Consider the following 14,956-nt stretch of genomic DNA (forward strand, 5'->3'; position numbering starts at 1 on the left):
GTTCAAGTGTATTTAGGGAAGTCCAGTAGCTTTACCAATTTTCAAGTAGGACAGCAGGCAATCGGTAATGGGATGCACATGGATCCACTCTCACCAAACAAGAAAAAAAAAATCCGGAAAATACTTCTAGCTGCTTATGTGTGCGTTCCCATTTGTGTGGGGAAGTGGGGTATGGAGTGGTGTGTGTATGTGTGTGTGTGTGTGTGTGGGTGTGTGTGTGAGTGTGTGTGTGTGTTTGTGTGTTTGTGTGCACATGTGTTTATGGACATGATCATGTGCATATTCGTATGCATGTGCCTGTGTGTTCATATGTACTTTCGCATTAGATAGAGCCTAATAATATTACAGACTAATAATGCATTGTGTTGGTATTCCTTCAAAACTCTTCATGAGAAACAAACAGTTTCATTCTTTCTTCAATTACATTATTTTGACTGTCTTTCCTGATAGATTTTCATGATGGTTTTAAGTGGGAATATTTGTAGCTATCTTAGAATTGATTCTACCCATTATTTCAAGAACTATGAAAAGATGGGGCAAGGGTTGTTGCTCAGTTGCAGAGCGCTGGCCTCCCACCCGTGGGCGAGTGTGTTTAGATTCTACTCACTGCACATACATAAATGCATAAACAAAAGGTCCATGAACACGTAAACATATTAACAACAAAAAAGGAAATCATCTAAAGGGAGTGTGGGAGTAAAGGCTGCATTCACTTTTCTGTGATATTGGAGATTTGCAAACCTATTGAGGTACCAGGTGTTCTGAACTGTGCACCCATATGCCTGTGTATTCGAAAGTGCAAATCTGTGTGAATAAAATCCTTGGTGACCTACACAGGAAGGGACACCAGCACAAAAGCCCTGGTAGAGTGCTGGGAAAACCTTTGGGCAAGGGACCCTTGAGACTTACACAGGAGAATTTTTCCTCTGCAGCAATATTTCAGGATTGGCCCAGGTGAGGGCCTGAAGGGATGCCCTGGGGGCGGGGGCAGGGAGCTGAATCCAGAAACATACACTTTTCCACCAAGGGACCTCAGAAGCCCACCAGATTTGGAAGAGAAAGAAGGGGCATCAGCCCTCAGCAGCAGGCTCTCTTTAAGCCCTATGGTTATTCTGGGCACTTGAATGTCCACAAATGTCATTCCAAACCCAGCAAAAAAGAAATACTCTTCCAATGAAAATTTAGAATCTGATGCAATGCAGAGCTTATTATGTTGCAGAAAGCATGGAAGCATTGGGCAGCATTTCTTTGAATTCTGGAATCCTTAAGTTAAAATGGCAGCGTTAAACAAACAAACAAACAAACAAACAACAAAAACAACAAAAAACTTTGACACCCCAGAGAGCCAAACTTGTAAAAACTCCAAGCCCCTTAGGTCAACTGGCCTGTGCCTTCTTCCCAGCACCTCAAAATCATTCAAACGCTGGAGTTCGAACGTCTGTAAAAGAAAAGTACTGACTGGAAAAGGCTGGCAAATCTTCCTTCCGGATGCAGTCATGGAAATCAAAGGTGTGAGTCACTGAATTTTGGCCTAAAATTGAACCTGTGGTATTGAAGATGACGTGTTGCATCACGTGATCCTGGGGCAGCATACCAGTTCCCAGGAGCCACCTTCCTTCACTTCCTCTTCCGGCTGGAGTCCAGGAAGCTGCTTCTCTTCCTGGGATCTGTGTCCAGGCTCACCTGTCTGAGCACCTGCTGACAGAAGACAGCAAAACGTTCGGGTCTCAGGTTGGTTTTCTTTGCCTAGGTAGTTTACAGAAGATTCCTTAGAAAACATGTAGATGGGGAAAACGTTAAGGATGGAGGAGGAGGTACTTGTGTAAGGAAGGTTGTATTTTTCCAAGAGTGTTTCTTTATGCTGAGCAGGTCAAATAGGTCATTCGAAGTTCAAATCACCACAAACTATTGAAATTTCAGAGAACTTTTACTGCAGCATTCTGATACCTGTGGGCTGGTGGATCAATGTGTATGAAAACAGCTGTAGTTTACCATGGACCCTTGGGTAGGATAGGGACTATCTCGGATGGATAGAGCAATGGGATTCCCTGTACTATTTCCACACAGGCACATAGAAGTCCTGGGTCATCCTCAGCTAGCCTTGCTCTACCCATTTTCCCCTCTCTTCTGAACTGCTATTCCATTCCGTCCCCTCTCTCCCCACCCACCTCTCGCCTTCCCCCTTCCCACTTTAGTGCACCTTCTCCCCTTAGTATGCACACCTAGGAACAAACATTGGTTTGGCACGTGTGGCCAAGGATGTACACTGGTTCCATCCATAGCATGTTGGGAAAATGTCAGAATCATATTCTTCTCTGCCGCTCAATATTTATCATTGATTTGTTCTGTTTTTCTTATATCACGTTATGGTAGAAAATCATCGTGACCGCACACCATGCATTGGGAATGATTTTTTTTTTCTCTTTCTTTCTGTGGAAGAGTTTAAGAACCCATGTTCTAAACTCTTTGAAAGGTTGGGTTAGGTGAAATTCAACATCCAACCCGCCACATGCTCAGCTTCTCTGTGTGGTTAAACTCATTACCACTGATCCACTCCTGAGTTTGCTCTCTGTATCATTGATTTGGAAATATATCTCAAGGTTAATTTGCTTAGGTCAGATATGCAAGGACATTCTTGAATATCTACTAGTCCTCAACTTATCTCTTTGGTTAGGTTCATTACCACTGTTCCACTGCTGAATTTGCTCTCTGTACCATTAATTTGGAAATATTTTTCAAGGTCAATCTGCTTAGGGAGATATGCAAGGACATTCTTGGATATCTACTCGAATTTCTTGCAAATGACTTTGACTTTGTCAAGAATAAGTCTGGTTTATCATGCTTCTGAAAATCTCTGTATTAGGATGAAATTCCTTTTGATCTCTCTTTGTATGATCTAGGTTTATCTCTCTTCACCTTTCCTTTTTTTGTTTATCATTTTGATAGAGGCAAAATTGTTCCCTTTGGTTAAGATTGGTTTATTTTACCTACGGGAATCATACATTCACTCTGATATAATTCTAACCGCATGGAGTATCTTATTTCTGTCAGACGCAGTAGTTGGTGTACTCCTCCATTGATCCCGCACCCATCTGTGCTCCACCTATTCTACTGGGCTCCCTGGATCATGGGATGTACTCCATGCCACAATGTGGGAAATATCTGAGAGTTCCCATCATGTCTTTGTTCATGACACTCTTTCTCTTTTCTCTTGGACCTAGGAAAGCCCAACGTCAGCATCTGAGGAAATGGGATCTGATTGGAATAACATGAGACAGTCAGCAGAGCGTGCCTCACGGCCTCTGGCCCCGAGGCTCATTCAAATCCAGAATAAGAAGCAACAGCAGAGGGGAGCTCTGAGGCATAGGGCTCCTCCCCCTGAGGAGGAGGACCCCAGGGTATGTGGACTTTGGAGGCAATGGGAAGCCAGGGGGCGACACAGGTCAGAATCTTGGTTACATCCTCTCAGATTGCCTCTACCATCCAATTGTCCCTTGCCAACCCTCGAGGACCTGCCCAGCACATCCTCTCAGCTTAGTTTCTTCCTAGGATGGGAGGAGACATCTTTTGGAACCACTTGAAACCCATGCATCCCAACGTACGTTTGTCCTGTTTTTGAAATCTGGCCCAGGGTCCTCAAGTTGCAACATCCAAACCTTCCTTCCAGTGCCCCTGTATAATAGGTGATTCCACAAACGTGTTCTAGGACCTTTGAATCCCGAGATGTTCATGGTTCACAGGCCTGAGTGCCTGAACTAAAAGGAGAGGAAACTGAGACTTAAAATCTCTATTTGTCTGTAAAAGGGCAGAGCTGGTTGTGCTTGGGCTGACTCCTGACAACTTGTGCTTTTCCACCACCAGATGAAGTGTAAGGAATGTGGGGCTTTTGGACACACTGCGAGGAGCAGAAGATGCCCCATCAAGCACTGGGATGGTGCGCTGGCCCCACAACCCTTGGGCCCAAAGAAGGAGAAGGAGAACCAGGCACCAAGCAAGCCTGAGAATCTCCAGAGCACAGGGGCCTGTGAGCAGCCAGCCAGAGCGAAGCGCCATGTGCAGAGGTGAGGGATGGGTAAGGTGGCATCAGAGCCTCGGGCACAAAACTCCAGGGGGGTGGTGTCTCTCCTTCTCCACGCGGTCATCTCCAAACATCCACATGCAGCTCCTGGCTGGGTCAATGGGGAGAGATAGAAAATGACTCCATGTCCCAAAGCCACAGCCTGCAGCTCATTCTCCTTTGCATTCAATTATGAAAGAGATGGGTTCAGGGCACCATAATTAACACGAACATGGGAGGCACAAAATCAATGTGTCCACATGGAACTACTTAGTGGGAAATGAGAAGGGATGCCTGGACGTAGGGACTGGGTGTTGTAGGAGGAAAGGCACAGACTTGGGGGAGAACCCAGGGTAGCACAGGAGACACTAAGCAAACGGGCACCTCACATTCTGCTCCCGACTCTACATCCATCCTAATGCCATCGTGTGTTCTACAGGCAAGAAGAGGAACGGGGAAAGGCTCTACTCCAGACATGGAGTACCAGTAGGAGACCCCAGGGTAGGCAGCAACCCAAATGGAAGGAAGAGACAGAACCCAGTGCCTACCTAAGGGTGAGTATGTGCATGGTTGCCTGCTCTTTTGGTGACTAGGATAAGCATGATATGTTCCTTTTCTGTGGCCCTTCTGCCTGAGAGGTTTGCTGTCAACATTGAACCCCAATGTGACTCCTGCTTTTGATCTTTCACATTTGCCCTTTCCAATTTATTTGTGTTACTTTTTTTCATATTCCCCATGACATGGTGCATGGGCTCATGGGGTCATAGTTGACTCCAGCGTCTCAAAGGACACAATGTCCAATGCAGGCATATTCCTATTGAAAGTGGGAGAACACTCTCAGCTTCTGTAAGCCAACTCCTCAGGGTTCACACTCTGCTGAGAGGAGCATTAGCCATCGACATGCCATGGAAGAACACACAAAAGAGCCCTGCCCCTCCCAATGCATGAGACCTCTGATTAAGAATGGGGTATTTCCCAATGTGCCCTGAAACATGTCACGTCATTCTTGGAATGGGTCCTTGGCTCATAGCCATGGAGGTGGAGGTGGAGTGCCCCTTTTCCTTTCCTGGGCTGATGACTTGTCTTCCGGTTCCACTCTATGTTCTGTAGCCAAATTCGTGTGTTGGTGGGCCTTGTTGGTGCTTGAGAAAGTGCAGGGACTCAGGAGATTTTCCTGTGTTTGTCTTTTTTTCCAGAAACCCAGCAGGCCACTGCCCGTCCACACGACCAGTACGAGGTGTGTCCCGGGCTCTGTGTTTGAGAGTCAGCCTCGTGTCCAGAACTTGGATGAGAGTCTCACCTTCAGTAGCGCACATCCCTTTCAGATACCTGAAGTTGGACTCAACTCAGGTCCTGGGATGCAGACACAACCGGATGTGAGCATCCCTGGCACCATCCAGTCGGCAGCAAGGCACTCAGGGCAGATCCCTGCCCTCCTTGGGAAGAAAGCACCTGAAACGCCAGAGGTTGTCTCCTCTAAAGTTGCCCAGACTTCTGCCCAAATTCTCAGAGGGGGCCATGTGCTCCACCCTCCTTCACTAGCCAGTTGTCCTGACGTTAGCAAAGAGCCCTGCCTGCAGCCTGCAGCATGTCCACAGGGCCAGGGCCACAAACTCAGCCTCCAGGCCTCAGGCAAGAGACAGGCTCAGGTCCACAAACAGACTGGCCAGAATGCCCCAAAGAAACTCAGGCTGGGGCAAAGTCTCACTCAACGGGGGAACACCTGTGAGCCAGGCTCAGAGGCTGGGAAATCTCTGCCTTCTTGGCAAGATACAAGTGGAATCAGACTAAAAGGGTCACCCCAAGTGACCAGAAAATCTCCAGCCCATGATTCCAGCATGGATCTTTGCCCTCCCAAGGAAAGCCCTTTCCTGAATCCAGTCAAGCCGTGTACCAAATCGAGTCCACCAGCACCCAGCTGTGTTGCCCGACAGCCCCTCCTAATGGTCTTCAAGAGAATGCACAAAAACTGGTGGAGATCCAGGTTCATTGCTGATCTCCCTTCCTCTCCAGCTGCTGCAAAGACCAGTGCTCTTGCTGACACTCCTCCCTATCTTGATGAGTGGGAGTGTCCCAGCTCCCAGGAGCCAGTGAGTGTCCTCTATGAAGACCTTCTTGTGTCCTCCTCCTCTGAGGACAGTGACATGGAATGAGGCCCACCATAGCAGGGAAGAATGGCCCTTGGGGCTCCAATAACTTGCAGGGTCTCTCATGCAGGAGCAGGTGGCACCAGGGTCACAGGACCTTTCTAGCTATGGAGTGGGAGCCAAGGCTGGGACTTCAGAAAGCGCTGGCACAGCCACAGACCCTGCCTGCATCTGATGCATAGCCACCTGTCCAGAACTCAGAGACGAGACTCCTCTGAATGGTGTTTCCAGGGGATGGTCCGATGTGCTCATGTCACCTTCCACAGGCTTTCAATGGGATGACAAATGGAGTGTATATGCAGGTGTAGAGATTGAAGTTGGACAGAAGTAGAAGGCTCAAGTTTGTCCTTTTTGTCCTATGACTGCATGGAGGTTTACACTGGCTGATCACTGGGACCTCTGTCCTGGGCTTCAGTGGACCTTCTTGACGCTCGAGTGTGGTCATGGAAAGCATTGTGGACAATTTCTCTGGCCTTTCCTTTTTTGTTCCTTGCCCCTTATGATAATCATGTACTTGACGCTTCTCTGAATCCTCAATCAATTTTCCCCATGTTTTACTGTGTGCATCCTTTGAGTGCTCAATAGGCATATGCCTTTCTACTTTGTCTTTCCTGAAAACTGCATTTTTTTTTGTGTCCTAGTGCTCAATTGTAATGACTTGGACAGCCCGAATGTCTCAGATGATGTCCACATGGCAATTAAGATCATTCGTTTGGTGTAGTTCAGGATATCACTGAATTTCACATACTACCATAATAAATGGGTGGAATTGTGTATCCCAGATCATCGAAGTCACTTGCGATTTGGGGGCCTGAACATTGAGGCTTTTCAACTCTCTCTCTGGGTGCTCTTAATTGTGAGCATTTGTGGAACCACTGCAGCTGGTGGAAGGAGCTCTTTTCGTTCACACCCAGTCCCCATTTCCAATGTCTGGGAACATGTGTGTCCAGGGTCCAGAATGACTCTGTGGTGTTTTAGCCAAGATTTATTAACTGGACACTCCCTTCTCCCGATGGCACTGACATGGCTGTCCCTATTCAGACACAGTCTGGGGTGATGTGGATTCTGATCCACAGGCAGGAGATTTTGCAGGGAAACAGGGAGGAGAAACATGGAGCTCCTCAATTTGATTTTGGAGCCTGAAAGAATGGAGATATGTGAACACTGATGTCTGGCAATGCAGCTCTTGAGATACATTCCATATTCAGATTTGATTTTTTCCTCAGTGTAGGCTTTCCTGTACATTTCCTGTCTCCACTCCTGATGTGGAGAGTGCCATAAATACAGGGGCCTGTCCTAGGCCCCCCAAGTATCGTAGGAGTTCCTTCTCCCACCCGTGCTGTGAGCATCTTTCACCAAGTGATGCACATTTAGTGAGGGAAGGAAGGTGTGGAGAGGCCGGTGGAGTATTGTGAACAATGCAGAGGGTGAAGGAATGTTATCTGCTCACCAGTGTGCACTCAGGTGTACTTTGTTCTGTGCCCATATCACATATACTAGGGTCTAAAATAAAGGTGTGCGGAACACCCGGGTGCCAGAGCCATGACTGGACCAGAGAAAAGCTTGGCTAGGCTGGCATTTCGTGTCCATTAGCAGGAGTGCCTCTGATCTCCCCCTTGAACAGGCATAGGGCCAAGAAGGTCCCTGAAAGTGAGCCTGTTTTTCTGATGAGCAAAAGTGTATCAGTCAACTGTGTCCATGTGACAGTGAGATTAAAAACTGTTTGCACGGCTATCCTGTGCACTGGCACATGGAGATACGAAATTCTTACCGATTGCAGTGGTAGGGGAGGAGTCATGCCCTTGAGCAAACATAACTTTGGTGTGTTTCTGGCTTCAATAAGAGGCAAAACATAAGGGCATGCGCCACTCTGGCTATCTTGGCTTTAGATTGTGTCCACTGCTTGCCCACAATAAAGGCTTCATTGGAATGGTAAACAGTGGTCTGAGAGTGACTTGAAGATCTCCCTATCTTTATAACATTTGAAACTGTGGCAGCGTGAAAATGTTTCTGTTTCACGTGCAGGTGGCGGAAATGGCAATACTGCTTTGAAAAATTGCAACCTCTAATACTTTCTGGATCTTCCTTTGTATGAAAACATCTGTACCAAAAGACTTCTAAACACACAGGTGTATTTGCACACACAAAAAGAAACAAGCCCTCCAATAGTAACATGTGCACACAGAACTCACACAAAACAACAGCACTTCTCTTAGTCCTTTTACTTTTCCAAGTGAAAAAAGACGAATGAAACATATATTTTTAAAACACCCTACCAGCCTCACAGCCTGGAAATGGTCACAGTGTACTAAGGTTTTTTCCATGTTCTGGAGCAATAAATTCTTGGTAATTAGACACTCTGCGAATTGTAGCTTCTCCCAGGCCTCTCGTGTGCCATAGATGGAAACTGGGAAAAGCACTCAAAGCAGCTCTCCAGAAGTTCAAAGAAATATGCCCCGAAATTCCTAATCCACCTAGTCCATGAATTTCTGAGAAGTGATTGGTGGATCTGACATGGATAGAGAGGGGGCGGTGGGTGGACGACCAGCAGGCTGAAGAGATGAGGAAGCCTTTCCTATGGAAAGCGTTTCAGAGAATGTCTCTCTTTCTTCTGAGCTCCCAGCAGGAATCTGTTCTGGTCCTTGATCCTCCACATATGGAGGCAGCTTTCATCCACTAGAAAGAACTGTCTCAGGTGGATGACATGAGGAACTGCAAAGGTTTCCATCCCATATTCCTGATGATCAAGTCGAGCTGGGTTCTCTTGTACTTGCAGAGTCATCAGTGACATTGGGGCCAATGCAAAGCTGAACAACAATTTGACTCCAGCACACGTGTTGGCTCCATAGACTTCCTGTGCTGTCTGTGGTATTCGTAGATCTGCATGCTGAGTGGGATGCAAGCCACCATAATTTTTGCTCTCCATTGGCCTGGCCATATCATCCAGCCCTGGCCTGTGTTGGATGCTGCCTTCCACCCCTCTCAGCATTATTTTTCTTAATCCAACCTCTGTGTATGTGCTCAAATGTGTCCTGTGGAGTTTCTCTTCTATCCTGCATGCTAAGAATACCATGGGTCCTGAGTCAACTCCCCCTTCTCCCTTGGAAGGGTTCTGACCTGTAACAATTGGGTTTCCCAAATGGGGACCTTTGGAGGCACTGAATTGGGTCAATGGACACAAACACTTTCTTTTAGCTTCGGCTAGAATGCATTCTGTTCCCTCCGGAATATTCTATAGAATATTTTCCTCCACTTCCTTCATTGACTGAGGGGCTCTGAGGCTCAGAATGAGCAGAGCTGCATTCAACTAGCAGGTGTTTTCAAATATTCCACAGCCCAGTGCCACCCATAGAAAGACTCTTCCAGGCAGACAGTTTCTCTCTAGCAGCCCAATGTGGATAGAAAGAAACTGTTGCTTAAGTGGCATGTGCCCAGGCTCACTCTTTGGAACTTGCAGGTAGAGAAGAACCCAAGAGGACTTGAACAACAGCTGCATTTGATGGAGCAGAATTGGGCTTAATAAGGACATCCTCCCTAGACTGCTCTCACCTGTGGAGGGAAGTTGCCTCTTTGTCTCCACCATCAATGACTAGTAGAATTTCCTGCCTGACCTCAAGTGAAAGAGAGATACTTCCCCTTTCTGAGATGGTTTTCAAAGGGGGAATTTTCCATGTACTCACATGATCACTAGTCGACCCAGCACACCCACTACCTTGGGGTCAGATCCACAATGCTTTCTGAGGACTTAAGGAGATGAGAAAGCTTTGGGTGTGGCCTATTCACAGCCTGGAGCACTGAAAGGGTTCTGTTCTCCAAAGGCTCTTTGGGAAAATGAGAAGTAATGAAGTAGATTCCTTACAGGGATGGTTCAAGTGTATTTAGGGAAGTCCAGTAGCTTTACCAATTTTCAAGTAGGACAGCAGGCAATCGGTAATGGGATGCACATGGATCCACTCTCACCAAACAAGAAAAAAAAAATCCGGAAAATACTTCTAGCTGCTTATGTGTGCGTTCCCATTTGTGTGGGGAAGTGGGGTATGGAGTGGTGTGTGTATGTGTGTGTGTGTGTGTGGGTGTGTGTGTGAGTGTGTGTGTGTGTTTGTGTGTTTGTGTGCACATGTGTTTATGGACATGATCATGTGCATATTCGTATGCATGTGCCTGTGTGTTCATATGTACTTTCGCATTAGATAGAGCCTAATAATATTACAGACTAATAATGCATTGTGTTGGTATTCCTTCAAAACTCTTCATGAGAAACAAACAGTTTCATTCTTTCTTCAATTACATTATTTTGACTGTCTTTCCTGATAGATTTTCATGATGGTTTTAAGTGGGAATATTTGTAGCTATCTTAGAATTGATTCTACCCATTATTTCAAGAACTATGAAAAGATGGGGCAAGGGTTGTTGCTCAGTTGCAGAGCGCTGGCCTCCCACCCGTGGGCGAGTGTGTTTAGATTCTACTCACTGCACATACATAAATGCATAAACAAAAGGTCCATGAACACGTAAACATATTAACAACAAAAAAGGAAATCATCTAAAGGGAGTGTGGGAGTAAAGGCTGCATTCACTTTTCTGTGATATTGGAGATTTGCAAACCTATTGAGGTACCAGGTGTTCTGAACTGTGCACCCATATGCCTGTGTATTCGAAAGTGCAAATCTGTGTGAATAAAATCCTTGGTGACCTACACAGGAAGGGACACCAGCACAAAAGCCCTGGTAGAGTGCTGGGAAAACCTTTGGGCAAGGGACCCTTGAGACTTACACAGGAGAATTTTTCCTCTGCAGCAATATTTCAGGATTGGCCCAGGTGAGGGCCTGAAGGGATGCCCTGGGGGCGGGGGCAGGGAGCTGAATCCAGAAACATACACTTTTCCACCAAGGGACCTCAGAAGCCCACCAGATTTGGAAGAGAAAGAAGGGGCATCAGCCCTCAGCAGCAGGCTCTCTTTAAGCCCTATGGTTATTCTGGGCACTTGAATGTCCACAAATGTCATTCCAAACCCAGCAAAAAAGAAATACTCTTCCAATGAAAATTTAGAATCTGATGCAATGCAGAGCTTATTATGTTGCAGAAAGCATGGAAGCATTGGGCAGCATTTCTTTGAATTCTGGAATCCTTAAGTTAAAATGGCAGCGTTAAACAAACAAACAAACAAACAAACAACAAAAACAACAAAAAACTTTGACACCCCAGAGAGCCAAACTTGTAAAAACTCCAAGCCCCTTAGGTCAACTGGCCTGTGCCTTCTTCCCAGCACCTCAAAATCATTCAAACGCTGGAGTTCGAACGTCTGTAAAAGAAAAGTACTGACTGGAAAAGGCTGGCAAATCTTCCTTCCGGATGCAGTCATGGAAATCAAAGGTGTGAGTCACTGAATTTTGGCCTAAAATTGAACCTGTGGTATTGAAGATGACGTGTTGCATCACGTGATCCTGGGGCAGCATACCAGTTCCCAGGAGCCACCTTCCCTCACTTCCTCTTCCGGCTGGAGTCCAGGAAGCTGCTTCTCTTCCTGGGATCTGTGTCCAGGCTCACCTGTCTGAGCACCTGCTGACAGAAGACAGCAAAACGTTCGGGTCTCAGGTTGGTTTTCTTTGCCTAGGTAGTTTACAGAAGATTCCTTAGAAAACATGTAGATGGGGAAAACGTTAAGGATGGAGGAGGAGGTACTTGTGTAAGGAAGGTTGTATTTTTCCAAGAGTGTTTCTTTATGCTGAGCAGGTCAAATAGGTCATTCGAAGTTCAAATCACCACAAACTATTGAAATTTCAGAGAACTTTTACTGCAGCATTCTGATACCTGTGGGCTGGTGGATCAATGTGTATGAAAACAGCTGTAGTTTACCATGGACCCTTGGGTAGGATAGGGACTATCTCGGATGGATAGAGCAATGGGATTCCCTGTACTATTTCCACACAGGCACATAGAAGTCCTGGGTCATCCTCAGCTAGCCTTGCTCTACCCATTTTCCCCTCTCTTCTGAACTGCTATTCCATTCCGTCCCCTCTCTCCCCACCCACCTCTCGCCTTCCCCCTTCCCACTTTAGTGCACCTTCTCCCCTTAGTATGCACACCTAGGAACAAACATTGGTTTGGCACGTGTGGCCAAGGATGTACACTGGTTCCATCCATAGCATGTTGGGAAAATGTCAGAATTTCATTCTTCTCTGCCGCTCAATATTTATCATTGATTTGTTCTGTTTTTCTTATATCACGTTATGGTAGAAAATCATCGTGACCGCACACCATGCATTGGGAATGATTTTTTTTTTCTCTTTCTTTCTGTGGAAGAGTTTAAGAACCCATGTTCTAAACTCTTTGAAAGGTTGGGTTAGGTGAAATTCAACATCCAACCCGCCACATGCTCAGCTTCTCTGTGTGGTTAAACTCATTACCACTGATCCACTCCTGAGTTTGCTCTCTGTATCATTGATTTGGAAATATATCTCAAGGTTAATTTGCTTAGGTCAGATATGCAAGGACATTCTTGAATATCTACTAGTCCTCAACTTATCTCTTTGGTTAGGTTCATTACCACTGTTCCACTGCTGAATTGCTCTCTGTACCATTAATTTGGAAATATTTTTCAAGGTCAATCTGCTTAGGGAGATATGCAAGGACATTCTTGGATATCTACTCGAATTTCTTGCAAATGACTTTGACTTTGTCAAGAATAAGTCTGGTTTATCATGCTTCTGAAAATCTCTGTATTAGGATGAAATTCCTTTTGATCTCTCTTTGTATGATCTAGGTTTATCTCTCTTCACCTTTCCTTTTTTTGTTTATCATTTTGATAGAGGCAAAATTGTTCCCTTTGGTTAAGATTGGTTTATTTTACCTACGGGAATCATACATTCACTCTGATATAATTCTAACAGCATGGAGTATCTTATTTCTGTCAGACGCAGTAGTTGGTGTACTCCTCCATTGATCCCGCACCCATCTGTGCTCCACCTATTCTACTGGGCTCCCTGGATCATGGGATGTACTCCATGCCACAATGTGGGAAATATCTGAGAGTTCCCATCATGTCTTTGTTCATGACACTCTTTCTCTTTTCTCTTGGACCTAGGAAAGCCCAACGTCAGCATCTGAGGAAATGGGATCTGATTGGAATAACATGAGACAGTCAGCAGAGCGTGCCTCACGGCCTCTGGCCCCGAGGCTCATTCAAATCCAGAATAAGAAGCAACAGCAGAGGGGAGCTCTGAGGCATAGGGCTCCTCCCCCTGAGGAGGAGGACCCCAGGGTATGTGGACTTTGGAGGCAATGGGAAGCCAGGGGGCGACACAGGTCAGAATCTTGGTTACATCCTCTCAGATTGCCTCTACCATCCAATTGTCCCTTGCCAACCCTCGAGGACCTGCCCAGCACATCCTCTCAGCTTAGTTTCTTCCTAGGATGGGAGGAGACATCTTTTGGAACCACTTGAAACCCATGCATCCCAACGTACGTTTGTCCTGTTTTTGAAATCTGGCCCAGGGTCCTCAAGTTGCAACATCCAAACCTTCCTTCCAGTGCCCCTGTATAATAGGTGATTCCACAAACGTGTTCTAGGACCTTTGAATCCCGAGATGTTCATGGTTCACAGGCCTGAGTGCCTGAACTAAAAGGAGAGGAAACTGAGACTTAAAATCTCTATTTGTCTGTAAAAGGGCAGAGCTGGTTGTGCTTGGGCTGACTCCTGACAACTTGTGCTTTTCCACCATCAGATGAAGTGTAAGGAATGTGGGGCTTTTGGACACACTGCGAGGAGCAGAAGATGCCCCATCAAGCACTGGGATGGTGCGCTGGCCCCACAACCCTTGGGCCCAAAGAAGGAGAAGGAGAACCAGGCACCAAGCAAGCCTGAGAATCTCCAGAGCACAGGGGCCTGTGAGCAGCCAGCCAGAGCGAAGCGCCATGTGCAGAGGTGAGGGATGGGTAAGGTGGCATCAGAGCCTCGGGCACAAAACTCCAGGGGGGTGGTGTCTCTCCTTCTCCACGCGGTCATCTCCAAACATCCACATGCAGCTCCTGGCTGGGTCAATGGGGAGAGATAGAAAATGACTCCATGTCCCAAAGCCACAGCCTGCAGCTCATTCTCCTTTGCATTCAATTATGAAAGAGATGGGTTCAGGGCACCATAATTAACACGAACATGGGAGGCACAAAATCAATGTGTCCACATGGAACTACTTAGTGGGAAATGAGAAGGGATGCCTGGACGTAGGGACTGGGTGTTGTAGGAGGAAAGGCACAGACTTGGGGGAGAACCCAGGGTAGCACAGGAGACACTAAGCAAACGGGCACCTCACATTCTGCTCCCGACTCTACATCCATCCTAATGCCATCGTGTGTTCTACAGGCAAGAAGAGGAATGGGGAAAGGCTCTACTCCAGACATGGAGTACCAGTAGGAGACCCCAGGGTAGGCAGCAACCCAAATGGAAGGAAGAGACAGAACCCAGTGCCTACCTAAGGGTGAGTATGTGCATGGTTGCCTGCTCTTTTGGTGACTAGGATAAGCATGATATGTTCCTTTTCTGTGGCCCTTCTGCCTGAGAGGTTTGCTGTCAACATTGAACCCCAATGTGACTCCTGCTTTTGATCTTTCACATTTGCCCTTTCCAATTTATTTGTGTTACTTTTTTTCATATTCCCCATGACATGGTGCATGGGCTCATGGGGTCATAGTTGACTCCAGCGTCTCAAAGGACACAATGTCCAATGCAGGCATATTCCTATTGAAAGTGGGAGAA

The sequence above is a fragment of the Spermophilus citellus genome (assembly GCF_964194105.1).
Source record: "Spermophilus citellus genome assembly, contig: SCAFFOLD_36, whole genome shotgun sequence".
NCBI lineage: Eukaryota > Metazoa > Chordata > Mammalia > Rodentia > Sciuridae > Spermophilus > Spermophilus citellus.